This window comes from Gallinula chloropus (genome assembly GCF_964237585.1).
Source record: "Gallinula chloropus genome assembly, chromosome: 10".
NCBI classification, from domain to species: Eukaryota; Metazoa; Chordata; class Aves; order Gruiformes; family Rallidae; genus Gallinula; species Gallinula chloropus.
In genome coordinates, this window is record NC_140095.1 from 6,618,661 (window position 1) to 6,641,304 (window position 22,644).

Genomic DNA, 22,644 nt, shown 5'->3' on the forward strand with positions numbered 1-22,644 from the left:
TGAAATAAAGACCTTGACTCAGCTCAGCTTCTCTCAGAGAAAACATCAAAGACCAGCTGAGGCTTGGGGCTGTACCTGTTACCTGCATACAGCAGCGTTGGCACCTGACTGGTGCACAGTACCCAGATGATCTCAGCATACAGTGGTGGTGTGTACGGTGTGGTTGCCATTGTGGGATACTTGAACAGGAAAGCAAGCTTAAGCCCTAATATTCTATCAGTATGTAAACATGGAACATGTGATTCTAGAACTGAACTGCTGGTTTTAAGCCAGGCTTTCTATGTTTTGTTGGTATTGTTAAGCCTGCGTTCCCTTGTACTTGTGTGGTGGACGTTGCTATTGCAAGAAAGGTACCCAAGGTACCCGTAAAGATGTGATTGTGAACTCCTGCCCAAGCGTGAGTGTAAAGAGATTTTTAAAGCACAAGAATAACCAACACAAAGAGTTAGTAGGCTACATCAATGAAATCAGATACAGAATTAACAGAAAGGCTGCTTTTGGGAAATTTATTTCCCAATTAAATATTACTGCATGTAGTTCCTTGCAGAATTTTACTCTGGCTACTGAATTTTCTGTTTGTCTGCCTAGGCTATCAAATACATCAGAGGCAAAGTCAAATTTACTCCACAGAAAATTTCTGCCTGGATTGGTACAGTCTATTTCTCTTCCTATGCCCCAAACACTGCTCAAAACGTTCATGGGAATTGAATACTGTATTTGATTATGCCTTGTAATGATAAAAGCAGCAGACTTGTCTCCAAATTCAATATTGACAAACCCCGTTCTCATGAGATTCTTTTAAATCACGAGAGAGAAAATTCTGCTTAGAATTTCACAGGCCTGTTTCAAGCCACCCAAGAGCTGAATTCTCCTGATCCTGTCTGGCAAAGTCATCCCCAGCACTTTCATAAACACCTTAGCTAAACTTCACCTCCTTTGAGGGAAACCAGCAAGGCTTCACCAGAAGCACTTCAGCTCAGTACCGCCCAGGCTCTGATCTGTATGTCTAACAGCTTATGGGTTTTTAGAATACAGCCATAGGAAGCCCACACAGCCACCTTGCAGCTCATGATATAAAACTGCAGGCAAATGCACTCTGATACCAAAGCCCCCCCAACCCCTGCTCCTTTCTGCAGCTATTGCTTGGATACCAGCTCTGATTTGACAGCCTCTGTTACTGTGTTCCAGTAGCAACACAGAACACAAACAGAGCAATCAAATAACTGTGCCCTAAGGAATTAGGTACCAAGTCAGAAACAGCAACAAATCAGACCAAGAAAAAGAAATCAAGAGAAGGTTGGAAAAAAAAAAGTTAAGGTAAAAAAAAAAATCCAGCAGATCCTGTTTAGAGAACAGACCAGATTCCCCAGCTAATGGGCTGAACTGCCCAGCGCTTGGGAACTTCATCCAGGCACAAGCCACAGGCTCTCCCAGCATTTTGACCTCTTCCTCCATGCGCATCCAACCGTTCCATTCCACAACCCCGAGCACAGAAACTAACTCTGGCCTCTCCTTTCAATGTCCTTCTTTCTACCTTTAGTATCGGTGTCTTGGGGAGGAATCACCTCATTTCTCTCTGTGCATAGCAACACTTCCTCAAGGCTGCATGCACAAAGCAGTTCTCATAATCTGCACCAACTGCTACTGAAAATTGATTATCTTCATTGGGATTGATAGGGAAATAGATCACCAGCTAGAGCAAGCTGTGTGTGCTTCCAGAAGCAATCACTGTATTTAGAATGGCAACAGGGTAAACAGATGGGTTTCCAGGAAGGGTCTGATGGATGCTGAGAGCAGGGCTGGTAGCAGACCAACTGGGAAGTTCTACATGGTGGACCTGCAATTACAGCAAAGCACCTACACTGAAGTAAGACCCTGTGTTTAAAGAGAAGGAGATTTTTCTTCGTTTTACGTGGCACACAACATGTTTTCTATAGTCTAGTTGTGAGCATGCAAAGGATGCAGTTTCATGAAAGGTGCAATGCCTAGCCATGGCTCTCTGAACTGCAGTCACCCCTTCCCATCCTCCCTTTGGAAACTTTTCATTCATTTCAAGCCACGTATTTTCACATCAAGCAGTTCCTCAAGCACGCCTCTCCCTCGAGCAACCGAACTTCAGTAGCCTCATTACTTTGAAGACACATCAACCTGGAAACTGAGGCTCTCTTGAAAAAAAACAGCCAGCAGTAAAAGCAGGTATGCATTGCTATTAGAACACCACAAGCCTTGCCCATCAGGAGTTAAGACAAGCTTTCCAGATTAATTTCTGGAACATTAGCTTCTACACTTCCAGGATGTTAATTGCCAGAAGACAGACCACACAGATCACAAAACGCAGTTGGATGGTTTTATAATAACTCTGCTAAATTTTGACAGGGACAATAAGTTCCCATATTTTTGCATTTGCTTTATGATTTGATTTGTGCTGTTAAACTGGTGCCAAAGACAAGCCTGCTACATGCATCTTCTCCTTCCTCCTTAATACCTCCAGGGATCCCAAGAACCAAGTCATCTTTGAAACATGCAAGAGCACTTCACATATGGAGATCTTCACAGACAGAAGATTTCCTACCATATCCTCTGCACAACTTTCAGCAGTTGCACATTTCTTTTTCACGTCTGAGTTGATGACAGGGAACAACATGCCAGATTTATCCAGGCACAGAAATATACTGAAGAGCACTCTCACACTGCTCACGCCATTGTTACAGACCTAACTCCTCCTCCTCTGTGAGATCAAAATATTTCACAGTTCTGCATGAAAACAATGTAATTAAAAACATACTTCAAAGTCATAGTGTGTGCCAATCATTATGATAGTCATACGTTTAAACTACAAATCTCTTTTACATACCTAGGCATTTTTATGCTTTCATCTTCTTTTAAGAATGCAGGAAACCTCTCCATCCTTTGAAGGTAGCCCTGCGATTCCGACCTGTTCTTCTCCTCACCCCCAAAATTTGCCAGAAGCACCAGTATATTTTGACATTGGTTACACTGGAACACATTTCATCACCACTGTGTAGCACTGCCACATAGAATCATAGAATTGTAGGGGTTGGAAGGGACCTTTAGAAATCATCGGGTCCAACCCCCCTGCCAAAGCAGCTCCCTAGGACATATCACTCAGATAGGCGTCCAGGCGGGTCTTGAATGTCTCCAGTGAAGGAGACTCCACATCCTCTTACTGTGGTATTATGTGGCTAGAATTTCTTGTGGTGACCTCTTAATCCCTCCATTAAGATTTCTTCTGAAGCCCATCTCAGACTCTGCGTATCACTCTGTGCAGGAGCAGTACGCTGCTGACAGTACAGAACAAATCTGCATTTTAGGCTTAGCAACTCCAGTCATCCTTTTAGCCAGACACCCAAAATCTCAAGTCTGCCACCAAACCAGAGAGTCATGTCACTGCAGGTGAACAGCTTTATTTCACTGCAGCTTCAGACTACTACTACCGATTGTGGTTTAACTACTACTTAGTGAAAAGATTCTCATTTGGGAAACTGATGTTATCCATGAGACAACAAATTAATTTCACCCACTAACAGCCTGATAACAATTAGTTTTATAAGAATGTGGTATGAAAAACAGAGTCATTCAAAATACTTAATATATATTACACTTTCACAGGTTTGGGGGTTTTATACAAGTGCATTGGTATTATCACTGTGAAGACTTAAAGTGCGTCCTCCAGTTAAGCACTTCCTGCATCATCATGTAAGCTCTCAACTGGCTGGAGCAGTCCCTCATTTAAAACTGGAGCTGTGGCAAGAAAAATTCTGAGCTTCCACAGTAGATATTAAGCTCTGTGTATACAATCACAGACCATACTGTTGCTTCTCATTGCTCTGTGCAGAAAAGGTGAAAGGACGACCCTATGCAGGAAAAAACTCCCAGATTTAGACAGCATTTGGCCCAGACATCAGCAAAGCTCTGATCATTTACAGTATTATTCTCAAAACATGAAACAATTAATTCTCTGCAACTGCTGAAGAAATAGGCTGGACAGATTAATCCAACAAAACATAATTACTGACGTGAATTGCAGGGACTTACTGTTAGGTTAAGTTTTCTGTAACTTTCACATGAGTTAAGAATGTGGAATTGTATTTACTGAAAGTTGAAACACATAAGGAAATGAAAAATCCAAAAGATCAACTGGAAATGTCATTAGTATTGTGAGGGGAGGGAACAAGAAATAAATAAGGGAAGAGCAGTCATCAGAAAATAAATCACAGGCCTGACACACAGGGCCTTTAGAAAGGGTTTGATCAGCATTTCCTTCAGTTGCAGTCTGGCACCACCAGCCTTCACCATTTCAACTGCCCCTGCCTTGGCTGGAAGTACCTACATGTGTGATCAGGAAGCAAGGTTAGATAGTGCAAGAGTTAACCCAGGTAAAAGGACCCTTCTCCCCCATGACCTCCCCCCTCAATCAATTCCTCCCTCTGGTAACCATGCAGAGGAGCAGGTTCCACAATCAGATTGGCACCCTGATGCTCAGTAACCACAGCCTCCAGAAGTTGCCACTGACCGAAGGTAAGGGCAGGGGGAACACAGATATTTAGACTACAACTTCAGATAAGGGAGAACCCAGCGAGGAGCTCTGGCATCTCTTTGGGTCTGCTTAACACAAAGCACCCACGCTTTTCATTGTTTGCCAGGGAATTGATCCAGAGAGAGCCTGCTGAGCTCCTCACCCGCTGGGTTCCGACGGTGAAACAAGCTGGTTAATCCATTCTATGGGCTGTTTCTGAAGGAACTGAGAAGTATTAGAGAAATGGGGTGAGAGGTAAATGTGGCAAGAACCTGGCGTCAGCCACCACCTGTCTCTGGGTCCAGTGGCACAACCTCAGTCTACTGACACCTTTGCGAAAGAGCTGTTGCAGGGCCCGCGGCGCTGCGGTTTGGGAAGCAACCACAGCACTGCAAAACAAAACGCCTCTGTTTACATAACTGTGGTGAATGAATAGAGAGGTTTGACTGGGGAAACTGCAACATCCCAGAACCAGGAAACTTCTCCTCCAGTGCGCTCACAAATCACACCTACAGCAGGTCTGACCGATACAGCAGGTATTTACAACAGCTTGCCTCACACAAGAAATATTCAATGCATCCTACTGCAAAGAGAATGGTTTCGGTTTTCTGCTTTGCTTTTAGCCTACAGCCATAGTCAGTGTTCTTGAAGAATAGACTTTTAATATTTGTGAAAGAATAACAGTGGTAAGATGCTTTTCCCTATCCCCTCACTATGCCACAGGATTTCTTTCTGTTTAGGATTCAGAAAAATCAGTTTCAAAACATTTTGGGATCACTAATATATAAAGCTACCCTTCCCTAAGTAAACAGTCTGTGCCCATTTAGGAGTGAATCCTATTAACCCAAAGAAAAAGCAGATGAGCAGCTATTAGCCGTTCAGATTTCCTCAACATCTCCAGCATTTAAACGCATTTCTCCAGCCATTCCCTGTTCTACGCACTGCTTCTGATGTCCATGTCAGCAGCATTAAACTGATGGCACACTTGACACCAAAAAACCCCACGACCCTACTTTTTCTTGTTTTTCTTTTCTTTTTTTTCTTTCCCTTTTTTAAACAAAGTATGGCAACAATTTGATAGCCCAGCAGTGTTTTGCCCTCCTGAACCCTGGCAATGACCCAGAGGATTTGCACTCTACTGCTAATCACAAGTCTGGCTGTGGCCATTTCCCATGACATAGCTGAAATTCTCCAAAACTTGCCCTCTCAACTTCACTAGCCACACCATACTGAAACTATTTGCTGTATCCTTAGGCTGTCAATCACAACACCCATCCCCTAGACTCTCTGCTGGAACAGCACAGCCCCTGATGGCCCAACCGTCTCAGGGCTGCAAACCTCCCACACTTATAACTGACCCCCAATCAGAAGGAAAAGCTCCCACAGGGAAGCACTTTCTTCTGCAGACCTGCTTTTAAAACTGCCATGGCACAGCAGAAATAGCAGGTGCTCTCATCTGACATGGGCTTCAAAAGCAAACCAAATGTTTGGTTCTGAAACTTAAATCTACAAAAAATACACATTGTGCACATACTTAAATGATACTTTTTAAATTTCTGTCTCAGGTTAATAAACTTAAGGCCTGTTTCCACTCAACAGCTTGGCTGCCATTCCAGGCTCACCTGTCACACATTCTCTTCAGTGGGGCATGAAAACTGCTCTTTATTCTTTTCTATTAATGCCAAGAACCATGGGAAAGATACAGTCTGATTTCTGACCCATATGTGTCTTTCTAGTACGCCATAAAAAGGGGGCACAGCATCAGTAACTGAAGAAAACTACAACAAAACCAAAAGCTGCTTAGGTTGGTCACACAGGTTTCACCATTTTAACTTCACAGCATTTAACCAAGATATTCCATGACTTTCCAAGGCAAAGCACAGCTACACCATTTGTTTCTTGTCTAAATACAGCGAGACGATTTAAGCACTGTGTAAAATTTAAGATTTGCAACTGATGAAAAACCATCAGTACTTCAGAATCAGGAATGATCACAATTGTTTGGGATTTTTTTTTTAAATTTGCTTATTCTTCAACAATTTCAGACAATTCGAGTAGTGTCTGGTTTTTCTATCATTCGTATCAAAAATCAAAGCAGCAATTTTTAAACCCATTCAAAAATTCAAATTTATCTTAGTAATTATCTATTTATATAGTATCTCAAGATTACAATCCCAAGGCAAATGGTAGCATTATTGTAATGCTTTAATGAAATCTGGAATAGTGTGCATATTAATAATGTGTTTTGGCTGTTACACTACAGAGCTTTTCTTAAGCATTACATTTTCTTTAAAAAACAGTGTGGAAGTCCATAAGAAATGGTTTCCAAGAGCAACTCAGCATCAGCACAGTGATGCAAACAAGTAACTAAACTATATGTAAAAGTCATCACACAAAGATGTTTTGCTGCCTGTGGCTGTGCAGCCTCCCAGGGGCCACCTTGCCATCCCAACGTTGTGTTCTTGCCTTGGTAACAAGTGCAGTGAATTGGGTTAGTCAGGCACTCCCTCACTGCCCCTGAAACTCCTGCTGCCTGGATCATCACCTGATCTGAAAGGTACCAGAATTATCTGACAAGAATTATGGCCAGAACTGAAAAAAAAACAAACCAAAAAAAAGCCACCAGAAATTAACCATCTTGTGACCCTATAAACATTGATCCTATATTTGACCTTTTGGGCTCTCCAGGATCACAGCAGGCTGTGGCCCAGTATCTCTCTGGCTGGGATGCCTCTCAGGATAGATTTCCCAAGGATTCAAACATCACCTGTTGATAGATGCTGACAAAGGCAAAGGGTTCAACGACTGTCTGCTAGTCATTGCCAATGAAGGAAAAAAAATGAGTTATTTAGTACAATCCATGGAGAAAAATTTTGATCATGACTTCTCCTCCATATCTGCATTTGCATCCATGCAGATGTGTCTTCAAATCATGTGTATGTGATTTGATTTACAAAAATCTGTCTCGTGTGAACCTGACCATTTCTACATATTTAACTCATAAAACTTCAGTGACAAATTTTGGTGGATCATTGGCTTTAGTTTGATGGTAAGTGCCATTAAATGCCATAAATTCAATCCTGTGATTTACCATAATAGTGCTATTAAATCTTGAATTGCTGCTGCTTCAAAACTGCATACCAACTGGTGTAGCTGGCAGGATCCTAAATCACTATTTGGGGCACTCCATAAAAATAAATTTCAATCACCAACTTAGCACCAGCACTATCTAACAGTAAACTAATCCATACAAAGCTACTCAATTTAAAATGTCAGACAGATCTTTAGCACACAAGCTGTTCAAATGCTGCACTTATTTCAACAACTGAGAATTCCAAGCAGGACACTGAGTGTTGCTCACCACATTCCCGAATTCTTTGCCCTTATCTGGAAATTCTTTGCCTTATTACCTGATAATTAGTACTTGCCAACATGGCTTTAAAAGTCAGTCCAAGCATTCAAATGGTAGTTTCTGAAGAAATAGTTTCTCCAGGAAAGGCTTTAGTTTGCCCAAGCTATTTCCTAATACGGTTAGAAATAGGGAGCAGAACACCATGTAGATTTACAGTAGATGGACTGTGCAGACACCGACATCAAACTCAGTGCAGTGATATGGATCTCAGTACGCAAGTATAAATGCACCACTGCACAACAGTAGCATTAAAGATCCTGATGCTTCTTGTAACCAGGTATATTTAGAACATGAACTCCAAATTCTGTAAAACAACACCCTAAGACAACTTTTTTAAATTTTAAATTGCCTAGCTTGGGCTTTTTTTACTTGATTGGTTTGGGGTTTTTTTAAGAGTCTCTTAGTAACAGCTTTAAAAGGACTACACGTCTTCTTAATATTTTATGATGCTTTTTTACTGTGATTTTTTATTTCAGGTCGTTAAGTAATGCATGCTTTCATATGAGTTTACAGCGTGACCCACAAACTGGAGCTGCAGTAAATCAGCAGGCACTATCCCAGACCAGTAATAATGTGGGTTTGCTCTACATGGAGCCTCCCACTCGGAAATCCAGCGGGCTCTTGACCTGGCTCCTCCTGGCTGTTACTTAGTTTGAAGGCACCAGAACTGCAATACTAAAATAAACCCACTGTTGTAAGATCCTCCCCTGTGATCGCCTCTTCCAGGCTGACAGCTCCTGATTGTGGCTGTGGTTTTCAGTATATGGATCTCTTCTGGCTTCCAATTTTTTATGTCTATATGAAATAAAAACTACCAGGGTTTTTTTTTTATACCTAGATAAAAGAGAGTGTGCATGTGTCTAACAGGCAGAATTCTGTTACAGGGTTAATTCTGTTACAGGGAAAGGGAAGGGAGAAAACAAAACTTTTGTAAATGCGGTAGACCAGGTCAAACTTCCATTCTTGAGGTTTTCTGTTTAAAACAAAACAAACCCCAAGACAGTTCACACATATGCACTGTAGAAGAGCAGAGTAACACCGCTTTCAATCCTCCTGACCACTTCTCTCTGTGGCGCGAAGAGCTATGAGGTGATGCCTAACTTCCATCTATGAATATGTAAAGTAAGGACCAAAGCAGCACTAACTGGTTTTGCTCAACTCACCAACTGACTTTGACCTGTATTACCACTTGACCTCAAGTTTCAAAATATGTACATTGGCAATGTCTATCTCCTAACATCAAGGAATACACTTTGTACTTTTAAATAAGCACACTTGATATTAAAGATAACAGACTAAAGATCTGGCTCTACAGGGTCATCCCAGTTCTACCACTTCATCTTATTCTGTATATTTTTTGGGCCTATTTGAACCTGCTCATCCTTTACTTACCAATCCCACTTGGGACATGGGTATAATTTCCTAGTATCTTAAATCACATTTGTAATCCAGCATAACCCAGTGGACATAAATCAAGATCAGAAAGAGAACAATCATCTACCTGTACCTGGAACGTGAAACTTTGTTAATATAATTTAAATTCAAAAGCTATGTTCATAGATATTCTGAGATTGAGACCAATTTGTCCTTCTTTTCAAATTTCACCAAGCCATACTGTTACCAGTAATGACAAGGCAATGCTCGTTGAAAAACTGCATACTCAGGCTACTGGTGTAGCCATGAGCACCCAGGCTGCTGCCAGGAACTGCAAGAGGCTGGTAGCCAACTTGCAGCTGCCATCTACACCGCAAGACCCACAAGAGACACTAAAAATTGTACAGAAAGTACCAACCCCGAAATACCTCTGGGGATCTCATGACTTTTCCTCCTGTAAACAGCAGAAAAACATGGGTCCTCCAGAAAAAAAAAAAAAAAACCTGGCAATGTCTATCCCCCTTAGAACACTTCAAGGCTCCAGGTCAAGTCCAGTCTGAAGAGATTTTCAGGAAGGAAAACTCTAAGGACTGCATGTGAACTGTTCAATATTACATTCTTGTCTCCTTTCTGTTTATTATTTTCTAGGAGAAACTGGGAAGCACTTGCTTGCACATGTTACATAATAATCCCAACACAACCTACTAGGCAAGTCATTCTGCTTTTACAGGGTGGTTTTAAAGTACAGCAGAATCGTGTCACATCCAGGAAAGTGATATAGCAAGTAACTCTCTCCCACAATGAGATGTTACAAGATAAAATGTAAAAATACTGGACACCAAGGCACATCCTACTCTGAAAAGGATACCAAAGCCAATAGTACAAGCAGCTCTGAAAAACACAATTTAGGGCAGGAGAAAGCTAAAAATTACTTTATGGAAGCAGTTCATCAATTCTGGCTCCTGCTGACTTTCAAATTTTGTGGGAGTTGAGAACCCTCATCTCACACTCCAGCAAGATCCTGGTGATAAGCACAATCTCACACCTCTTAGGCACAGTATCTTCTAGAACCTACAAAAGTCCTGTCTACAACATTTAATCTTTAATGAGGAAAAGGAATAGAAAAAGGGGAAAAAAACCCAAACCACTCCCACAATTACCTATCCACAGTAACTGCCAAGCCTTGAACCAGCTAAAAGTTCCCAAACCCTGGCACTGAATACCACAAATAATTCTTAACCACAGAGTATTTCAGGTTGTAGGGAACATCTGGAGGTCATATGGTTCAATTTCCCACTCAAAGTATGGCCAACTTGAATGTTAGATGAGCTTAATATGTCCCATTCTTTCTTAAGTGACAGCAGGAAAACCAGAAAAATCTTTCCACAGGAAAAACAAACAAATAAGCTTGAGAACATAACACCAAATATGAAATTGTTAAAAATTAGACACATTAGTCGGGGAAAAAAAATCCATAAATAATCCAGTTGACTGCTGATTCAAGATAAGCCACTACCTCTATTTCTATAACTAATCCTCACAACCCAAATAGATGAAATCAGTTGTGTTATGTGGAAAGTTACTAAAAAAAATTTAAAACCAACTCAGTGGAGTGTCTAAACATTGCACAATTCAAAAGCACAATTTAAAGGTCTACAGGAGCATTGTCACTGGTATTCAACTCACCAGAAGTTTTCACTGCAGGCATCAACAGCTCCAGCATTTGAACACTAAACTGGTAACTAAAAGAACTTGCTTCACTATGAATATTTGAATATAAATTGCTTCCCCACAGTTTTTAATGGCTTTATCTTTTCAGGTCACCTTACTTAAGGGAGATGACAGGCTGACAGCCCAAAGAGCAGCTAGCTTTGGCATTCTTCCTTTCAAACTGGCATTCAAACACTGATGGGCACACAGACAGGGCTATGGAAACTCTCTTACTGAACTTCGCTCATTTTTGAGACCAGGCTACAGAGTAATAGCAGTTATAAATCCTCACTTTTCCATACATCTTTGGTATACTCAATGTACCTTAAAGGATGAGAAGAAACATTGATCCCCTTTCATTTATTTATTGTCAAAGAAAACACTCTACAGAGCGAATTAAGATATATAAAAAAAACCAGATTGGTAAGAAACAAGCCTCATTTTTTAAAGGTATATCATCTACACTTTCTCTAAAATTGTATTTATTTACACACACAATCTACAAACTTCACCTGTAAAGTTCAAAATAATCTAGCTCATGTTTTGGAGAAGTTCGAGGTCAGACCGGGGGCTTACTTTAAGCCACTGCTATCCACAGGCCAGACAATCCAGTGATTAGTTCTTTGTTCATGCACTTCTTTAAACACAATGAAATTGGTTTACCTCATTAAGTAAGAGCCAGAACAAGCTGCAGCTGCAAGAGTGTGAGGTGGTCCTCATTTTTAAAAACTAGCAATGCCATTTGGGAAAAGAGCAACAAGCAGCAAAGAAAAATAATTCCCTTCAAGCAAATGAAATACCAGTTTTGAAGATAAAATAGTGAAAAACCTGAGGCCAGTAAAAAGAAACACTGTTTTCTTTTGAAGTTCACCACCAACTGGGGCAAGTAGCATGTTGCATTCCCCAGGCTTATGGGAAATTTGTTTCCTGACGCGTCAGGAAAAAAAATACCATTATTGCTGTGGTCCCTCCGGAGCCTGTAATTACTGATACATATAAATTACACTTTATCAAAATACTTGACAAATGCCACCTTGAAAGTCAAAACTAAACAGCCTACCTGAGCAATGTTAGCCTAATTCTGTTCTCATTATTGAAAGGACTGGTAGAAATGGAAACACTATAGCATGCACATGTATGTCCCAGTCCCATAACTTATACAAAAACCATACTCAACAGAGCTTCACTAGATAGCAACTCTTCAGGAGAGTCATTGCCTTCTGGGCATGGACATGCCACTATGTCCTTTCAATAAACCCTGTAAAATGACATTGCTGGTTTTATATGTTTTATTGCAGCCAATTTTATTGCAATGCAAAATCCTGCTGTTCCAAGCCCAGTCGTTGGCAGTCACATAAGTACTTAATATAGCAGAAGAAATATGAAGCCTCTAGAGTAAAGGAAGGGAAGTTGTGAAGTGAAGTACCTCCTACTGACCAACAAGTACCCAGATCAAATAGCAGACATTAGAACAGCTGCCACTTCTGTACAAAAACTCAAGTGCTAAAAAACTTAGCACAGTACCCCATCAGCTCTGCTCTCAACAAGGAGTGCAAGGTATAGGGCCAATCGAGCAAGTAGTGGGAAAAAGCAGTAAAGGATGATATGAGTACAAGTGACTCAAGTAATACTCCTATTCCAATACTTTCAAAGATACTGTTACTATGTGCATAGACCAGTTGTAGTAGTCAGTTCAGGGCTTGGAGGCTGATAACACCCTAGTGCACTCAGCAACCTTCTCCGTTTCCAGTGGTACAGAAACATGTTGAGGCAGGACCGACCCAATGATGACTATCAGAACTAACACAAGGGAGTCCCATTAACATGATTGTGTGGTAGGAAACAAGATTCTTCTCTTAACAAAAGAAACTAACTGCATAAACCTAACATTGGGTTTCATATTGGATCACAGTTCATTAAACACTGGCATTGTATCTTGCATGTAAACCACTCAGAGCATTAAATTTAACATTCCTTCACATATCAACAGGAATGCAGTAAATCCGTATCTGCTGTTTCCTGAAGAAAAGCTTTCAGAGATATGTCTCTAGTAACAGCCCATCAAGGAGTTTAACAGAGTAAAGCAAAAGACAGGTACTTCATTCCAAATACACTATGCTCAATTTTCTCAACACTACTTGTATTTTCATTGTAGAAAATCCCTAACTTCAGCAATGGCTCTTACTGTATATTTGAATAATCTCACTGAGGTCCTTACCTACGGGAAACATGAACAACCAGATTGTGGACTTTCTATAAACACAAGGCATTATAAGCCTTTGCTTTCAGTATGTCACACTGAGTTAAGAAATAAAGGTAGCTCAAAGGCACACGTTGTCTGACACGCTCCTTTTAGTCAGAAGAGTAAAACAGATAATAAACCACCCTTGACAATCTATTCTTGTAGCACCATAACATTTAATGACTAGCATGAGTTCTTTTAATTTTGTTTCATAGTTTCTACTCTTGTAAGTTTTACAACATAGGCTGCACTTGGAACCCAAAACAGCATCAGACCCTAGATCAAATACCTCCTGGTTCAGCTCCATGTTGACCCTTTTGACAGGCACACATACGCCTCAGGCTACAATCCCATGGTCTCTCTCTACTGATTTGAATCATAATGAAATCCTGGATCATTTATGACTGTATTTCAAAAGTAACCATAGTGCATTTAAAAGTAATAGCTGTATTCATTTTGGTGACCTTTAAGTGTCTGAAATACTTTAAACAGGCATGCCCTATTAGCCCTGTGAAATAAACTGAAAAGTTCCAGAAGGCCCAGCTTAAGCTTCCCATTGTACACACAACAGATTTCAAGAATAAAGCCAAATGAGAATTAAAGTAAGTGTTTGGTCTTGCATCATTTTACCCACAATAACCTTACCTCACAGGGCACTCTGAATACACAATAAATCTCTGCGGGTAAAGCTGAGTTCTGCTGCTGTGAAATAGCAAACAGTTGAGCTTGATGCCAGAAAACCAGCGATGGGAAATAGCCTTTTGTTTTTGAAGTCAGTGATCAAAATCAAGACTTCATGTGCAGCGCTTGTTATTTAACCCTTGCTATAGCACCTCTACAACAACAATCATTTCTACTATCCACTTGCACACCAAAAAAACCTCTCACTATTTCCAATATGTTTTCAAATTATTTAAAAGGTCTTTAACAAGACAATGAATGTAAACCAATCTTTAACCTCAGGATGACAGCCTATTATGGAACATAATGGAAATATTTAGATTATCATCATTCATTTTTTCCTGTCCCACAAATGCCTGTACTTCAGGTCACATCTTCAATCTGCTCCCACATTCACCTTGTGCAAGGCAACAGCCTGAAATGTGAAAACAACACTGAACACTCCTATTTTCATCTCCTGTTCACCAAAAAAAGAAAGTTACATTTATTCTGCACTTGCTCCCAGCTGCAGTAATGAAAATTTACAAGTGAATTTGCCACTGCTCATTGTAACCAGGACTCCAGCAGCTCCAGACCATTTACTAAACCGAACATTCAGCAAAGCCCTTGTCAGCTCCTTTCACCGTCCCGCCAATGGGGAAAGCACAAACAAGATCCACACATCCACTAACCAATTAAAAGGAAGTTCTTAAACAAGCAAAGCAATATCCATACAGCAATAAATTACATGCAAGTACACCATGATGTGCTGACATTTGCAGACTAGCTCTAGTAGCAAGGCCAAAGAGGCGTTTTAACAAAGCGAATGCAGTAAATCTCACTCTGACAAACTTCACACACGCAACCCGATGAGCAAGGTTATTCACTCTCCAGAAGAGAAACTGCCTACAAGCCATCAGGTCAGACTGCCTCCAGTAATAACAAAGATATAAGCTAACTATTCTCTGACTACACAGCTACTCAATCCTCTGCTGAGTTTAACAACCATGGCCCGGGCTTTCGCAGACACAGCCACTGCAGAGGCCACAGGGACACGGCCTCCCCGGCCTCGCCACCGCCACAAATCAACCAGAGGAGCCAGGATCCAATGCTGCAGGGAACGACAAGGCCTGAGCTGGTGCAAACAGAAACAAAACACCAACGTTCTGAAGACTAATGTAAGAAAATGGTAAGCCAACAATGCCCACCCACAATTACTGTATTTTGAGAACTCTAATAGCTCTGTCATGTGAAAGACATCACAAGAACCAGCTGAATCACTGTGTTTTTCTTCCCCCCCTCCCCCCCATTTAACTTGTCACTTTAAACACAGAAGCTGAGGTCTGTTAAAAGGGATGCATTTCAGAATTGGCAAGAGTATACATGGCCACCCTCAGAAACCACGTCTCCAGCTATCTAGGTGATGAGTAACCACGGAGTCCTGTGTAAGCTCAGAAAAGCCAAATTTTGCTCAACATCTCGAGGATGTTCTCAATTATTCTGCTTGTGGAGAAAAGAACAAACTCTGAAGGGAACTAATGTCTAATTAAAGTGACTACATACTGCATTTTGTAAATATTCCTCTCTTGATACTAAGAATAGGAATTTAAGAAGCATCAGAAACTATTTACAACAGCCCTATTGATGTAAAGACCTGGACTGAGCTTAGCAAGTTTACCAGGCTCTTACTGGCATTAGTCAAATAAACTAAGCATTTTCCAGTTCTGGATTGTGCTGAGCAGGCAATAACACCATGATCATTTTCAGTATGTTACTTCCAGGACATGTGATTTGAAACCACAGTAGGTTTGAGCATGCTTTAAAAAAAACACATAAGCAGGAAAGCTGACACTCAACAACATGGTTAAGGCTACCAAATAACATCGTGGCAAGTTCACCTCACAATTCGGGAGCCTCTAGCCAAAAGAGCATGTCACCTTTCTAACAGCACAGGAAAAAACAGTGAAAATGAAAAATGGTAGTTACTCAAGCTAATAGAGTAAACCAACTTAATTCCAAAGCAGACTTCAGCTTCATCTGCATGTGCGGTATTTCTTCTGGAAACATCAGGTGGTTTGTGGTAAAGGACTTTAAGTAACTCAGAAATAAGTTGAACTGATCCCAGAAGTTGGCAAGAGGCTGTCTTAGAAGACAGACACCACTAAAACCCAGAAGTAGTTTTTGCAAAGAGCGCCCTTTCTTCTCCAACCATGCCCGTTTCCCCTAAAAGGGGAAACAAGACATCTGCACAGCATAATTTTAAAAAACCACTTTCACACAAGGGAAAAAAAGTAACACTGAGGAGAGAGCCTTCTGGCTTTTTGACATTTCTTCATTTGTTTTCTACTCTCACAATAATAAAAACATCTTTTATTCATATTTTTAAATTGATCTTCTGCACTAATTTAGACAGGAAAAAAATCCCTAGACTCTCTAAATAAAACTGGTGTATTTGTATTAAAAACAACTGCTACATAACATTATTTACAACCTGAGCTAAAAAGAAGATATAAGATCACTTCAGCTTGATAAATGGTGTAAATGTCATCCAGCTATCTGCAGCACAAACCTCTGACCTAACGCACATCTTTCTCAAGCCAGAAGTGCACCCTAGAGACCTGCAAACACTTACTGTAATTATTTACTGTCTTCTAAAGAGACCTGCTGTGATCTATATACAGTAAAACTACAATTATTGGATGTGGATAAAACCACAAAAACACACTGTTACAGCCCATGCTATTTTGTCATGGCAACACCATAACTCAAACTGAAGTAACAATTGAATTGTCAGGATCCTGCTTTAATGTGAAACGATAATGGAGCTTGAAGTCAGCAATCTGTGAGATCTTTCCTGCTAGAAAGAGAACAAACAGAAAAATAGAGACAACACTAAGAAAATTTATGGACTGGTTGCTTTTCCAAACACAGCTTCTGATGACATCCCTGAGATAAAAGAGCCTGAATCTGAGCAGGACTCATGATTTGATACTTTGAGCTTGCCACGGATCAGGCTGGAAAGGGTAGCTTACAAATGACAGTTCTAGTAAGACTTTCAGCAGCAAATTCTCGGCATGTCCTACAGCTGTGAAACAACCTCCCAGCTTACAATAAACATCTTAGCCACAAGCGTGCTCAAAGGGAAGCAGACACCAGTATGATCTCACGTACGCTACACTTGTCAAATTCTAACCAGGAGTCACTACCTGGCCCGTGCCAGCTCTGGACTGCAAGCACAACAGGCAGTGTAAGGGGACAGCACCAGACAGTGAATCTGCAAGTTAAGTACACATCTGTGTTCAGGTTTAACAAGGTCAGCTCCACAAGTAAAGCAGCAGCTACGTAGTTCCAGCCTCACCTTGTCGGAATTACCTAATGAAACTACTTGCACAAAATCAAATATACACAGTGCACAAACACCAAAGCCATGAGAAAGCAGACAAATCAAGAGATGACAAGTAGTAATATCTAAAAACAAACCTGAAAGCCAATATGATAAACAATTCAACAGGTTACACGGATTTAAAACATCTACTAAATTTATGATTAGAATTGCACAATACTACTCATTTCTCACCAGCAGTTTTACAGCATATGAATTAAAGGATAAATCGTAATTTCTAGGCAGTTTAAATGTGGTTTTAACACCCACCTCAGGGACAAAAATTGAGCAGGGTATTAAAATGAGGAAAAATTATAAAGATTGGCTCGAAAAGGCTTCAGAAGCATTTTCTATATTTTGTGTGTTTCCATGTATAGCATCCTTGTTTCTAACCTACCTTTGAAAAATTAATAACACACAGGTCAACCAGGTATTCCATTTTTACTGGTGCTCCTACAGGTATTACACTTACATTTACTTATTTGATTGCTTTACCTACGAACATTACCAGCCATTAATGTGCTTTTATTGCATACTAAACTACAAAACTTTAGCTCATCTAATACAATGCATAACTGTGGTTATAAAAAGCAGGTGAGATTGATATCAGTGTTTTAATAAGTTATAAACAATATGGGATACATATTTTTCTTTATTTCAGGAAGAAAACATTTTAAGAGGAAATTAAAATCACATAAAACATAATAAAAGTTTCTTTTTAAATGTCAGTGGGTTAATGCAAGTTAAACTGCCACATATTATGCCCCTTCTGTTTTGTAAGGGAGCAGATAATTCTTGATGACCATTAACCTAAAGGAACAGCACAATGTGGAGGGCTGAACACAAGGCTCCCTGGACCATTACAGCACTTAGCCAAGTAGCCCTTTTCCCCATTTGATTCTTTTTTCTTATTCCATCTTTGAAGGTTTATTTCAGTGAAGTATTACTTCATTAATGTTTGTGTAGCACTTAAAAAAGCAAAACATAATTGATGATAGGCACTGGCTGTCTGTCACCTACATTAGCCTGGGAAACATTAATTTACAACTGATATATATATCAAGAGGAAACTGTAAGACTAAGGATAAAAACCTTATCTTTTCCTGACTGAAGTTGCATGACCCTCAAGCTAAGAAGTAACAGCATCCAAGCTTTGTTCATAATATATTTGCTGCAAAATGTTTGTCTAAAATCCAGTTTAACTAAAGGAGTTATTTGGCACAACATATTGCATATATAAGCAAAACAATATCTTTCCCTATTTCTGCCTGAATGTTGTTACTCAGAGCAGCTGTGCACCAGTACAGGGTGCCCAGGGAAGCTGTGGAACCACTGATCTTGGAGGTATTTGAAAGCCATCAGAACCAGCCTTCTTTAGGTGACCCTGCTTGAGCAGTGCTTGGTTGGACAAGACAACCTCCAGTGGTGTGTGTGCCTTCCAACCTCAGCCATTTTGTGATTTGGTTAGAACTGAATACTGCCCCTTTAAGACTGCTTACAGAAGTCGTATTATATGCTACAAGTACTTACCCATCATGACCACCCATCTGTCCTAATCACCTTTCAAAAATATTCCACTGTCCCACTCCTGCAGCTCTCCTGACCAACCTCCCTGTGCTACAGACACACCATGTTAACACCAAGCACCTCGTTCCACAACGGTTACTCCGGATACCGAGCGGCTGTCCCATTTCAATAAAACCAGAAAATTCACTACAATTTTCTCCTTCTGTTGATCCTACTACTTCAGTCTCCTCTGGAAATAATTATAAATTAATACAATGAAATAGTGGGATACCTGTTAACTACAAAGTTTAAACCCTTTGGGGTTTGAAGGTTACTATATGCATGTGCAGCCAGGAACCCATTTCATTTCCAAGGTCGGGATCCCAGTGCTCTGCTCTCACACCACAACATTCAGCTTTAGTCTGAATTCTAGATTCAAACACTACTCTAAAGAAGTAAACCACTTGATTTCAGTCTAATGAAGCTTCCACTGATCTGATACTCTTGGTATCAGATTTCAGGATTTTTAAGTTTCCAGATCCTGCTTTGTTTTGTCAACCGACAGAGCCCATAAGGAGTGAACAGGGCCAACAAATGCTCCATGGCTATAAACTCTGTGGAAATATTAACTCTCATTGGAAGACTGGAGGTTAGAACACTTTTAGGAGACTTTTCTTCATCCATATGAAGAGCTTTACCTCGACTACTTAGCAGTCAGCTTTGGGTATGGGAGTCCAAACTATGAAACAAATATATTCTTACATGTTGGCTTGTTTGAGAGGGTGGGTGTGTTTCCCCCAACCCTCCCCTCCCCGGTTTGCCTTTTAAGATACTTAAGTAATTCGTGGACCACTGGCATAACTGGCATTTAGTGAAAAGCAGATGCATTGTGATCATTTCCTTCACCAGTTGAGCATGTGGAGGGAACACCCGATTCCAGCAGGCACAAAGCCATGGTCACCTAACTGGGCTGAGCAATTTCCCAAGTTGTGTTGGACATCACAATATAATTATCTTGTAATTAAAACCTGGTTTTATAGCTGTTAAATTACACATTTTTTCATTTAATGTTCTTCAGTGCATTTAATTGCTTGCATTAAGGGTTAATATTACCTTTTTCATTATGGCTCAATATCAGGAAATATCTGAAAATATATTTTAAAAAAAAAAAAACTTTCTTGATTTATTAAAAGTGTTATTCCTTGAATCAGTTCTCATTAAAATTGCCTGCAGCTTGAATTATCAGTTAAATATTTTATCTGGGATAAATAAGTAAGAATCTTTAAAACCTAGGAAAATCAAGGCAACAGAGCAATGGCAAACATTACTGGAGAACCCAATCAAGGGCTCATTCACCATCCAACTTAAACTTAAAGCTCTTATCTAAACTAAAGCTAACAAAATCCACGAGTCTCAAAGCCACTCTTTCTTAAAAGAAAAGGTCCAAAACCTTATGAGAAACTCATTTTGTGGGATGTTTCACATTCCTTCTAAGGTTTATTCCCTTATATATATATATATTCCTGCTTCTAATATCAACCAGATGTGACAATGAAGTCTAAACAGCACTGTAAAAGATGCAAGGATATCCTGTAGCTCGGCATTTCATGAGAGGGTTGGAGAACAAAACGGAAAGGTACCTGGAGCTATGCTATTTTATTGAGGAAGTAGCTATAATCTGAGAAGTATTCTGAATTAAATTTTATTAGTTATTACAAAGACTGCTTTTCAGTGAAAACACACAGGGCCCTGACCTAAGCACACTAAGGTGACAAACAAGGAAGCCATCAACATAGCTGTCCCCAACTATGCAAACTGCAAGCATAGGAAACAAGGAAAGAACCCACCATAACCAAACAGGTTTGGATTCTGGTTGTTCAAGGGCATCACTGACAGGACAGCTGAGCATCCTACATTTCCATTTCCAGCAGCAACAAAACTGAAGAGACTCTGCTGATACTGAAAGGTTATTCCTTTACTGAACTCACAGGTACATTTCATCCCAGCTGACACACACTGCTTTGCAACCTTTAACTACCCCTGAAACACTAACAGGGCTCCAGCACACAAAATCCCTGTGTTTTTATGCAGGTCAGTCACCCCGTCTCCACCACATTCTATTAATGCTAGTAAATATGCCCAACTTCCATAGTATTCTCATGCTAGCAAACTTGAAATGTCACCTTTGTGTTTAGTTTTCTATTTTAAAATACCCAAAACAGTCTGGACCTTCATTAACAGACTTGTTGCTACAGTTCACTGTACACCTGCTAAAGAGAGGAGCTGTAAGAATCACTGCTGATTTCATCTCTATTTGCTACACAGACAAACCTAAAAGCTCTTCATTTCATGAATAAAAATAACGTTTTTCATTTTGGGCATAGTTCATAGCAAGATTAGTTCTTAAAATTTTGAATCACTGGAGCTATAATAAGCTTAACAATTGAAATCCTCTAGTTTATCAGGATTCTAGCTGTTTAAAATAATACAATAATTGGATCATATCATAGCTTAGTAGCCCAGAGTCAACAGCAGAAATAATAAACCTATAGCATAGAAAATAAAAATTAAGATGAATATTATCTGCACTTTCTAGTGTTCATGTTAATTCCTCACCGTAATTCCACAGAATCTACGTAACCCACATAACAATCCCTCTTATCAATTTTTGTTTCACTTATTTAATTCCCTTTCATCACAGTCTCAGCCACACTTTCTTCTGGCAAGGCTAGGTCAGAGCAGCTGCAGGAGAGGAATGCAAGCATCGTGCATCTTCATTGAAGCGTTCTACCCAGCAAGGCAGTTCTGCACTAAGTAGACTGGCACTGATGGATTTGAGACAAGTCATAACAGAAAGAACAACCTAATCTACCAGCAGTAGGACCAAGGCAGTTTCACACACAAAGAAGCAAGCACCTTAGACACGTATTTTCATTTTTTCCCAAAGCATAAATACATAGATATATGTGTGTGCATGTTTTTACAAATTCTATGTAGCAAAACTCTTAATCCCATCACTGAAAAAATCATACAATCAAACTGCATTTGGAACTGTTGCTCATCACTTAGTGAAGATTTATTTGTGTAAAATATTCCCTGTATTTATATAACACTTGTATCTTCAAAAGAAAAAGCAAGTTTCTACTGACAAACAGTGCTAAAGTGATCTATCTAAAGCACTATTAAATAGTAAGCAAGACTTTGAATAAATGTCAGTGAATAAAGACAAATGTTTCAACAGCACCCATTGGGAGGCATTAGAGAATACAGCATTCATATTAATCACTCTGTTTTATGTGATTCTATTACAATCTTCATATTCTAAACCCAAAAGTATTACCCTTACAGTCTATCAGGATCACAACATCTACTAAAACACACACTCTCTGGTATTGAAAAGCTTCATAGTCACTGAGTTTCTTTGTACAGGGTCCCGTAAGGCAGATGCACACAAGTTATTGACAGACACAACCTCCCCTCAAAAACACAAAGAACCAGAACATTCCTTTCAGCCTAATGATCGCGATGTACAACACAACCACTCACAGAGGAAGTTTCATCATGTTGAACTGTTATTTGTATAGAGGCAAATAGAGGTAAACAGTCTCTTTTTTTTTTTTTTTAATCTTGAAAGCAATGTCATTTCCTTGGGCAACCAACCTACAAGAAGCAACTCTTCTACGATAAATAAATACAACTATCATCTTCTGAAGACCACATAATAGCATCTGCAAACACCAGTTCATGCTTTATACAAGACAGATGAAACTTTCCATGACAGTAACTGTGCATGCATTTTATATTTAAAAAAAAAAAGTTAT

The 22,644-nt window shown here is 39.9% G+C and overlaps 1 protein-coding gene across 1 annotated transcript in view; it reads right to left on the reverse strand.

The window, feature by feature from the left end:
* SLIT3 (slit guidance ligand 3) overlaps positions 1–22,644 on the reverse strand; it is a gene marked incomplete at its 5' end in the record, with an annotated part of 502,705 nt that overhangs the window by 432,069 nt on the left and 47,992 nt on the right. The gene's annotated exons all lie outside the window — the stretch shown is intronic.